The 11,527-nt window shown below is 45.3% G+C and overlaps 1 pseudogene; it reads left to right on the forward strand.

Moving 5' to 3' along the window:
- The first annotated feature begins 721 nt into the window (after nt 1–721).
- LOC149467076 (U2 spliceosomal RNA) lies at nt 722–837 on the forward strand (annotated as a pseudogene).
- Nucleotides 838–11,527: the final 10,690 nt, after the last annotated feature.

Here is an 11,527-nt window from a genome sequence, read left to right on the forward strand (position 1 = left end):
TTGTGATAGAACAGAGCTCACAGGTTCTTTTATACCGTAAGAGGTGGCTTCAAAGGGATGTTTGCTAGATGATCAAAAATACAGTCATTCCAAAGAACATTATAAAAGAAAATGTAATCTTCCATTGGTGTTAATGAATGTCCACAGCCATGAGATGAGAACTCCATAGTCTCCGATTCACAGAACTGTAGAATCAGAAAAAGGATTCCCACAGTTCTCTGATGTAACATTTAAAAGAAAGAATATAAATGCTTTCAGGTGGATTTGTCCCATATTATATAACCCATACATGTTAGTATATTGATATTTCCAAGAGACCACCAAGCATCAACTCATATATCCACAAACTGTGATTGAGACCCCTCTGAATTCAAATTGATCGTTGAACAGGAGCAAAAGCTCGGAAAACTGATCATAAATAAGTCTGGTTCTCAGGTGGCTTCTCAGGTGGCTTACATGTAGGAAGTTGCAGTCTGTTTTCTCTACTGTAGGTGGTGCTGGACTGCAGCAGCAAGGAAGAGGAAGTGGAGGGAAGCTGTGTTTCTCTATGACTTAATTGGTCACATAGGGCAGTAATCTGGTTGGATGCTCTTGCCCCATGTGACCCTAGCAGCCATCTTGGGTCAGGCAAAGTCTATTTAAGACTGTGACCCCCCCGGTTTTGGTGCATTTTGTTCGAGTGGCAAGTGTTGGGGCAGGTTACCCATCTGTCAGGGACATTATCGCTTCTCGGCCTTTTGGCTAAGATCAAGTGTAGTATCTGTTCTTATCAGTGTCCAGTGGGGGTGCTCCCGACCATTCTAGCTTTGCGGGGATGGTTGTTGTATAGTACCCTCACTGGTATGATGGGGGTCCGGAAGGCTAGTACCGGAGGGACAGAAACCGGGGAGCGCCACGAGTTAAGCTGGGGCCCCGGGAGTAATTCCTCTGGGAAGACTGGAAAGACCCAGTACCTCCTGATTTGAACAAGCTACCTTGGTCTGGCCAGGGGCTGGGAAGGCAAAAAGTCAGCAAACTCAGTGCCCCCTGGGGAGATGCGCTCAGGGGTGTCACTAGTAACACTTGGGTGTGGGACCCAACGGTGTGAAAATGACACTTGGTCACTGTTTTTACACTCCTTTTTGCACAGCGCCCTAAGGACCAGGCCTTTTGGCTAAGTCCAGGGCAATTTTTGCTACGGGCCTCAGGGCCTGGTCTGTGCACATTTCGGCACGGTACCATTTTTTTATTTTATTTACTTTACCTTATTTATTTATTATGCACTCCCACGTTTGTCACTTTTTCCTTTGCCTTATGTGTGTGTTTTTCCCGGATGGAGGGTGTGGGTCCTCGGGCCTACCCTGAAGTCTAGGGGGAGGATGTGTGGCCATACCGTTCCTTCCTCCCCTGATCCCTAGGAGGCTCTTCTTCGGGAGAGCCTCCTCGCCTAGTACTGGATGTCCGGCTTTGGCTGGGCATAGGGAACGGTGGTCCACCAGGCCTTTTGGCCAGGAGGACCAATTGGGAACCTTGTCCCCGTCAGGAGCTTCGTGCCCCGGGGGATCAGGGTAAGCGGTCCAAGCCCCTTTAGGGGTAGGACACAGCACACCCCTAAGTGCACTTTTTCGTGTGGTGTTTTGCACTTGCACTTTTTTTGTGAACACTTACGGGTTTTTTCGTTATAGTTGCACGTTTGCGGACTTAAAAAAAAAAAAAAAAAAAATCTGTCAGGGACATTATTAATGGCAGGGAAAGGTTCCAGTTGGGCAGGGAAAGAGTAGGGGCTACATCTACTTTCTCAGGAAGCTCCCCATTGGGTCGGACCAGACAAGTCACACTCCACTCCTCATGACAGATGCTATCTGCAGTGGAACCTACATCCTGTGTTCTCTGTATTGGACTGATGTGAGTGCCCCGGTTGGTGAATCTCCCGCCGGCTCTGTTTGTACTGTTTTACTAGTTCTGTAACACATTGTTACTGGCAAATTGGGACTCTATATGCTTTCTGCCCGCTGCACCTTTCTGCACCTACCCAACATACATTCATGGTATAGACAAGAGAGCTCAAAGTCTCAATATATATTGACCAAGAAACTACATTCCATATTGAAGATCACCTCAAATGGTACAAAGGTTTTAAAACTAACAAGATATTCATGAAAAGTCCATCATAAATTTAAAATGAATCCCTGACCTAATAGTCACTTACGACACTGGTTGAGTTCTTGATGGTATGAGTATTTATCTTCCATGCAAGTATGATAAGGAGGCACACATCCCAAATTATGGAGAGACTCAGCTGTAGGATTAGACAGGGAAAATCCAGCAAGATGCCTAACCTTTTTCACTGGATACGTCCTTAGAGCCTGTAAAGGTAGTCGTAATTGTAATACCTAGAACATTATTGGTCTCTATAGAGATACTTCCCACCAGAACCTCCATCTTCAGGAACTTCTTTTATCAATCCCTTTTGCCACAACCGGTTTTTTGTTTTTTGCATATATAGTGACCTGCCAAAAAGTTAAATTTAATTTTTGACACTGTATTCAATGAAGCAATTATTTGCTTGGTTTTTTTTTTGTCTGGTCAGGATTTCCCCAAGATCAATGGTTGATTGCTTCTGTCTGCTTCTGGAGGAGTCTTCCAGAAAATAGAATAGGAGGGTCAACCACTGATTTATGAATATTTATCAGAACCCAGCCAATCCCAGGAAGAAGGCACCCAGAAGGTGGCTGAGGAAGGTGATATATATTTAGGAGGCCTTTCCAGAGTGATCTTTCCTCTGCAGGGAGGGTTCCAGTTCTTCTGGGGCTGCTGCCCCTGGGAGGTAACTAGTGTGAGAGAAGATTTGTAGTCTGGGCCTCAGCAGCTACTGGCTCAAGAACTAGAGTGGTTTCCTAAAGGATTTCTGCTGGAGGACATTGCCTGGATATTGTGAGTAGGACCTTGTCAACAGAAACAAGATATACCTGTGCTCATATCCCAATAGCTTGTACATGATTTATCAGGGGCTAAAGGGGTCTAACCACATTTTAACACTTAAGATTCTAGAAGAACCCTCTGCACACTGCTATATACCCTTTCCAGTAAACTTTGCAATAAAAAATAGGGATTTTTAGTTCACACATATTGCAATACATGTTTAAGCAGGGGCTCCCTTAGGAGGAGTGTGATAATCCAGCTAAAGAGAGAACATAATGGAGAGTGTTCCAAGTGTGCATAGGGTCTATCCTTTTGTGGCCAGGATATGCAGGCCTTTGCATTTGTTTTCTTTCTTTGCAGTAATAAACTAATAGAGCCACCACAGCTTCAAAATATACAATGTTATATTCACATACAATTCAGTGAATATTCAGCTTCAGAGACAACAAACACACAACAGGATATAATCAAGGACTAATGACATGATACAAGAGATGGTCAAAGACTGTGGACATTATACAGGAGATGGTCAGAGAATACAGGCAAGATACAAGAGACAATCAGAAAATGGACATAATACAGGAGATGGTCAGAGACTGTGGACATGGTACAGGAGATGGGCAGAGACTGCTGACCTGATACAAGAGATGATCAGAGATTGGGGACATGATACAAGAGAAGGTCAGAGAGTGGGGACATGATACAAGAGATGATCAGAGTCTGGGGACATGATACAAGAAAAGGTCAGAGTCTGGGGACATGATACAAGAGATGGTCAGAGTCTGGGGACATGATACAAGAGAAGGTCAGAGTCTGGGGACATGATACAAGAGAAGGTCAGAGCCTGGGGACATGATACAAGAGATGATCAGAGTCTGGGGACAAGATACAAGAGATGGTCAGAGTCTGGGGACATGATACAAGAGAAGGTCAGAGCCTGGGGACATGATACAAGAGATGATCAGAGTCTGGGGACATGATACAAGAGATGATCAGAGTCTGGGGACATGATACAAGAGATGGTCAGAGTCTGGGGACATGATACAAGAGAAGGTCAGAGTCTGGGGACATGATACAAGAGATGGCCAGAGTCTGGGGACATGATACAAGAGATGGCCAGAGTCTGGGGACATGATACAAGAGATGGCCAGAGTCTGGGGACATGATACAAGAGATGGCCAGAGTCTGGGGACATGATACAAGAGAAGGTCAGAGACTGGGGACATGATACAAGAGAAGGTCAGAGACTGGGGACATGATACAAGAGATGGTCAGAGACTGGGGACATGATACAAGAGAAGGTCAGAGTCTGGGGACATGATACAAGAGATGGTCAGAAGTTGTCCTCCCCTCCCTCCCTGTAGTCTTCTGGAACACGTGACAGGTCTCAGAAGACGATGGGGCCATTCACAAAGCGCATTATAGTGCTTCTCGCGCATGTGCAAGCTGTCACAGCCGGGTGCCCACACTGAAGATACCAGCTCTGGGGAGAGAAGACGACCGGTGAAACCAGGCATGGTGAGGACACCGCTGGATCGAGGGACAGGTAAGAATCTGTATTTTAAAAGTCAGCAGCTACAATTTTTGAAGCTGTTGACTTATATATTTTTTTTAATTCAACTGTAACTCCGCTTAAAATATGTATTTTTAATTAATTAAAATTTAATTTGTGTTTCTGTAGCACATTTCTCCCTGAGGACTCAAAGTACTATAGGAGGAGAGGCGGCCATCTTGGGCACACTCTATTTAGAATAATTAGAAATATGGATTCTAAGGAATCTTGCCCCTTTTGGGATCTACCATATCCCTAGTATTATTATTATTATTATACAGTATTTATAAAGTGCCAATAGTTCGCTCAGCGCTGTACATTACAAAGGGGGACAGAACATGTGACAGAACAATACCAATACAATGTGATACACGAGGGGTTCGAGGGCCCTGCTCTTTCGAGCTTACAATCTAGGAGGGAGTATGGAAAAAAAAACTATATAGGACCTTTAAGGCACAAAAGTGACATCCTACAAATGTTATACTTAAAAAATGATCCAATATTATGAATGTGTATATTGATATGAGTACATACACTAATAAAATTGCATCATTTTATCAATATAGGATGTCACTTGTCCTACCTGTAAATTCCCATATAGTGTCTTCTTCTCATGACCGCAATGCTCTATTTCATCACTAGAGGGCAGCAAAGGAGAATAATAATTCCAACAATGAGTGCAGGCTACAGAGAATATCCAATGGGAACATGTCATAGGGGAAGCATGGAGGCAGCCACTGCCCTCCCCTCCTCCTAATTGCCTGGCTGTCATGCTGATACTTTGGCTTCAAATCTTTGAGCCACTGGCCAGGAACAAGTATGTGACTAAGAACTTCCAACTTTCCTTTCAGCTTTCCTGATTTGTATAGTTGATTCAGGTCATTAAGATAGAAAATAGTGAAGCTGGAGGATCAGCATAATGGCCAGCATCAGGGGCGGACTGACCATTTGGAAACTCGGGCACTGCCCGAGGGCCCGGGGTCAGTAGGGGGCCCCATGAGATGCCCCTGGTACCGTTTTCATAGGCTTTTTTGAGTTTGGGCAAGGACACAGGGCCCCCATGATCCCCTATTGCCCGGGGGCCCCATGATCCCCTATTGCCCGGGGGCCCCATGAGTTGTCAGTCCGCCCCTGGCCAGGATGCTAGCATTATCCAACGAAGGTGAACAGAAGTGGTAGCTTCTACGGTTACAGTGAATCGGTGGTGGATTGCTCTTCAGATGGCAGTTTAACCCTCAAAAGTTTCATTGCACACAGTTGCAGGGTGGTAAAACCCACCAAACATGACAGGGAGTTTAATTTTTGATGTGACATAAATTGTGTAGCCATGGCATGCGTACAGCACTGAACGGCTGCATGTCTGTGTTTAGGTGGGTGGTTGAGGGTGGTAAAACCATGGCTCAACTGCCTACTTCTATTGCCCCTTGGCTGCCCGTGTGTAACAGTATTAAAGCTGATATAAAATATACAGAGTTATGCAGCTCTGTATTCATTAATATATCATTAAAAAATATTTTTAGAATGCAGGTAGTGTAGATATGTGAATTTAGTATCAGACTATTACAATCCCTGTACAGCAGGGCTCAGACTGGGGGAGGAGAAGCACAGAACAGGTGTGGACATGTGCCATAGGAAATCATGTTAAGTGGACTGTAAAATGCTGCAGAAAACGCTTAGGTGTGAACCTAGGGTGAGACAAGAAGTGTGTTACTGGCCGGATCACCAGGAGAGCAAAAAGGGAAAGAAAGCCTTAAACAGAAAACTAATGCAGCCAGCGCATCTAAGGATTGGTAAACTGCAATATATGTAATACTTGTTTTTGGGTTTAACCACTTGTGAACTGTGCTATAGCCGAATGATGGCTCCAGCACGGTTGTACATGACGTCCTCCCAGAAAGCGCCCTCCTGCACGCCCCCAGCGGTGCGCACCCGGCAATCTCTGTGATTGCTGTGTCCTACACATGATGAGGTAAAAGGCCAATCACAGTGACCTTTTACCATGTGATCAGCTGTGTCCAATGACACAACAGATCACCGGTAAATGCAGTTGCCGTTTATCGGCAGCACTTTCCTCACACTGTCACAGCGTGAGGAAAGTACTACTAATAACCGGCAACTGTCACAGAGCAGATCGGCACTGATCATCAGGGCCCTGCAGTGCCCTCATCAGTGCCGCCAGTCAGTGCCATCAGTCAGTGCTGCCAGTCAGTGCCTATCATTGCTGCATATCAGTGCCTCCTCATCATTGCCCACCATTGCCACCTCATCAGTGTCACTTATCAATATCCATCAGTGCTGCCTATCCATGCCATCTCATCTGTGCCCGTCAGTGCTGCCTATCCATGCCACCTCATCTGTGCCCGTCAGTGCTGCCTATCCATGCCACCTCATCTGTGCCCGTCAGTGCTGCCTATCCATGCCACCTCATCTGTGCCCGTCAGTGCTGCCTATTTATGCCACCTCATCTGTGCCCGTCAGTGCTGCCTATCCATGCCACCTCATCTGTGCCTGTCAGTGCTGCCTATCCATGCCACCTCATCTGTGCCCGTCAGTGCTGCTTATCCATGCCACCTCAGCTGTGCCCCTCAGTGCTGCCTATCCATGCCACCTCATCTGTGCCCGTCAGTGCTGCCTATCCATGCCACCTCATCTGTGCCCGTCAGTGCTGCTTATCCATGCCACCTCAGCTGTGCCCGTCAGTGCTGCCTATCCATGCCACCTCATCTGTGCCCGTCAGTGCTGCTTATCCATGCCACCTCAGCTGTGCCCGTCAGTGCTGCCTATCCATGCCACCTCATCTGTGCCCGTCAGTGCTGCCTATCCATGCCACCTCATCTGTGCCCGTCAGTGCTGCCTATCCATGCCACCTCATCTGTGCCCGTCAGTGCTGCCTATCCATGCCACCTCATCTGTGCCCGTCAGTGCTGCCTATCCATGCCACCTCATCTGTGCCCGTCAGTGCTGCCTATCCATGCCACCTCATCTGTGCCCGTCAGTGCTGCCTATCCATGCCACCTCATCTGTGCCCGTCAGTGCTGCCTATCCATGCCACCTCATCTGTGCCCGTCAGTGCTGCCTATCCATGCCACCTCATCTGTGCCTGTCAGTGCTGCCTATCCATGCCACCTCATCTGTGCCCGTCAGTGCTGCTTATCCATGCCACCTCAGCTGTGCCCCTCAGTGCTGCCTATCCATGCCACCTCATCTGTGCCCGTCAGTGCTGCCTATCCATGCCACCTCATCTGTGCCCGTCAGTGCTGCTTATCCATGCCACCTCAGCTGTGCCCGTCAGTGCTGCCTATCCATGCCACCTCATCTGTGCCCGTCAGTGCTGCTTATCCATGCCACCTCAGCTGTGCCCGTCAGTGCTGCCTATCCATGCCACCTCATCTGTGCCCGTCAGTGCTGCCTATCCATGCCACCTCATCTGTGCCCGTCAGTGCTGCCTATCCATGCCACCTCATCTGTGCCCGTCAGTGCTGCCTATCCATGCCACCTCATCTGTGCCCGTCAGTGCTGCCTATCCATGCCACCTCATCTGTGCCCGTCAGTGCTGCCTATCCATGCCACCTCATCTGTGCCCGTCAGTGCTGCCTATCCATGCCACCTCATCTGTGCCCGTCAGTGCTGCCTATCCATGCCACCTCATCTGTGCCCGTCAGTGCTGCCTATCAGTGTAGCCTCATCAAAGCACATCAGTGAAGGAGAAAAATGACTTGTTTGAAAAAATGTTATAATAGAAACAAAGAAAACTTTTTTTTTTGCTCTTTTTTTGTTTATACTGCAAAAAATAAAACCCCCAGTGACGATTAACGACCACCAAAAGAAAGCTCTACTTGTGTGGAAAAAAATGATAAAAATGTCATATGGGTACAGTGTTGCATGACCGCACAATTGTCAATCAAAGTGCGACAGCACTGAAAGCTAAAACTTGGCCTGAGCACAAAGGGGGTAAAAGTGCCCGGTAGGCGAGGGGTTAACGACACTTTCACATTAAAAAAGTTATAAGAAAAATAAAAGTAAAGAAACAAACAAACACCTGTTTTGGGTTAGAATATTCAAACAACCAATTTTCTCATTGTGGTTTCTAGAAAGCAGAACAAACGTCATGTGCAAGTTGCGTAAAAGGGTTTAAAATAGCCGTGCAGGACCCGGACTTGTCGTGTCGGTGCCGGTTTTCGTCGTTGTGACGCATTTTGGACAACTGTGCTGTGGAGGCAGCTGATGTTTTTGGCAGCAGAAGACTGTTATGGTTTTGTTAACCACTTGCCCTCCTGAGGATTTACCCCCCTTAATGACCAGGCCTCTTTTTGCTACTCGGCGCTGCACTAATTCAGCTGATAATTGCGCAGTCATGCAATGCTGCACCCAAACGAAATTTACGTCCTTTTTTTCACACAAATAGAGCTTTCTTTCGGTGGTATTTGATCACCTGTGCGCTTTTTATTTTTCACGCTATAAACAAAAAAAGGGCAAAAATTTTGAAGAAAAACAATATTTTTTACTTTCAGCTATAAAAAATATATAGTAAACTCAAAGTTGGTTATAAATTTAGGCCAAAATGTATTCTGCTCCATGTTTTTGGTAAAAAAATCCCAATAAGTGTATATTGATTGCTTTGTGTGGAAGTTATAGCGTCTACAAACTATGGTATAAATACTGCAATTTACGCCATTTTTTTGCTATACAACACTGCGCTAGTTTAACAGACAATTGCGCGGTCATGCAATACGGTACATAAATGAAATTTACATTCTTTTTTTTCCCACAAATTGAGCTTTCTTTCGGTGGTATTTGATCACCTGTGCGGTTTTTATTTTTTGCACTATAAAAAAAAAGGCTGACAATTTTGAGGGAAAAAAAAACAATATTTTGGACTTTTTGCTATAAAACATGTCCAGTAAAAAAAAATTGAAAAATCAAATTTAGTCATAAATTTCTGCCAAAATGCATTCTGCGACATGTCTTTGCTAAAAAAAAAAACCCAATACGTGTAAATTAATTGGTTTACGTGAAAGTTATAGCGTTTACAAATGGCGGGAAAGATACTGGGATTTTTATTTTTTTTTATACTAATAATGGCGGCGATCAGCGACTTATGGTGGTGATCAGGGACTTATTATACACCCCCATTATACCTTCTGACTTATGGCGGGACTGCGGCGGACATTCTGACATTGGGGGGTACTGACTTGGGGTCACTGACATCCCCAGTGACACCAATACAGTGATCAGTGCAAAAAAAAAAACACTGACACTGTACTAACGGCACTGGGGAGGAAGGGGTTAAGTTTATTATTCAGGGAAAGGGTTAACTATGTGAGGGGGGTGTTTTACTAGGGGGCGGGGGTGTGTACTGCAGGGAACACCGCTGATCAGGAGAGAGAAACTCTTCTGTCCCGATCAGCGTGTCCTGGAGCTGTCAGGGAACTGACAGAAAGCACAGCTACTGCAGCTGTGCTCTCTGTCAGCGATTGCCGCTGATCACTGGGACATAACCAATAACGACTGGCTGTGACCCGGCGACTGACATCCGCGGCTGTGATCGGCAGAACAGATAGGGCGGTGGCGCGCCTCACGCGCGCTCCCTACCTGTTTACAAAACACACGTTTTAAAACGTGCTTTTGCCCAGCCGTGCCGCCCTGCCGCCGTATTTATACAGTGGCTGGGCGGCATGTGGTTAAAGGAGGGCTGACATATATGAAGATCGTTGTTGTGGAGCGACCTACAACAATGTGAACATTGCTTCTACTTTGAAATCCAAAATCCAACCAAAACTTCTTTTTTTTTTTGTAACTTTTGAACACAGTGGTGTGGAAGTAATATGAAATCTCAAAGAGCAGCTGATAAACTCACGTTTAGGGGCTTTTCTGCGTTTTTTTTTAGCAGCCCCTGAACTCTCCCTAATGTTTTCCTATGTGTCCATGTACACATCGTCGTTTACAGTCGGTTTTTTGAATGCACCAAACTTGGGTTCAGGAGTAGATTTTATCAACGGTTTGAACGCTTATAAATGTGTGTAAACGCGGCTAACCGTGTTTATAAGCGTTTGCGTTTAGAAGCTTTTTTTTAACTGTTCCATATCCAGATGCTGTCCAGAGCCTTTTTTCATCATCAGAAATGCATGCAAAGCGTTTTCCATGTATTCCAATGGACCCGGTACACCAGCGCAGTCAGTTTCAAGTTTCACATGAAGGAAACAATGGTAGAACGCGCCGCATTATGCTCATGATGGGATCCATAGTGAATACAACCAGAAAAGACAGGTCATCTCAACACATACTGCTCTCTCTGCTTCTGCTCTCTCTATTTTTCTCAAAATGTCTGAAATAGTTAATTGTTTACTGTTTTTCAGTACATTCTGGGCATTTTGGGAAGGTTTCCTGAGGTTATCTTTTAAAAACACTTCTAAACTCAAATGCACATAAATGCGCATAAACGCGGTATGCAAACATGGCTAATCAGACTATTTTTAACCTACGTTTTCCAGCAGTCAGTTTCCATCGTTCAAAAGTGTTTTCCAAACATCCCGTGCACATGGAGCCTAAAACAGGAAAGCAGACAGAAGCAAAAACACATTTCTAGTGGAACTGGGGAGGATTAGAACCTCTGACAGTCATTTATTTGCTGTTCTTTCTTTAATGTCCTGATGACATCACCCATCCCCTCTGCCACTAATTTTGTCCTGTAGGAAGTAATGGAAAATCTCTGCAATGGGGGTCACACACAGCAATAAACACATGACATAAACTCTTCCCAACTCCATCAAAAGCTTAAAGCAGCATTAAACCTGAAACCCAAAAAGTATTATATTGCAGCTTAATAAATAATAAAAAATGCAGTGCATGGATGTAAACAGATGATCATCCGTTTACATCCGCTAGTCCATAGAAATACATGGGTATAAACATACGGAACACCCATGTTAAAGGGGCCTAATACACTACTGGACAGATCACCAGGTGAAAAAGAAGCCTAAAAAAGAAAACTAATGCAGCAATCACATCTAAGAATTGGTAAGCTGCAATATAATAAATGTTTACTTTTGGGTTTAATACTGCTTTAACCTCCCT

Source organism: Staurois parvus, unplaced genomic scaffold, assembly GCF_062004578.1.
Source record: "Staurois parvus isolate SC_StPar_1 unplaced genomic scaffold, SC_StPar_1.0 ptg000124l, whole genome shotgun sequence".
NCBI lineage: Eukaryota > Metazoa > Chordata > Amphibia > Anura > Ranidae > Staurois > Staurois parvus.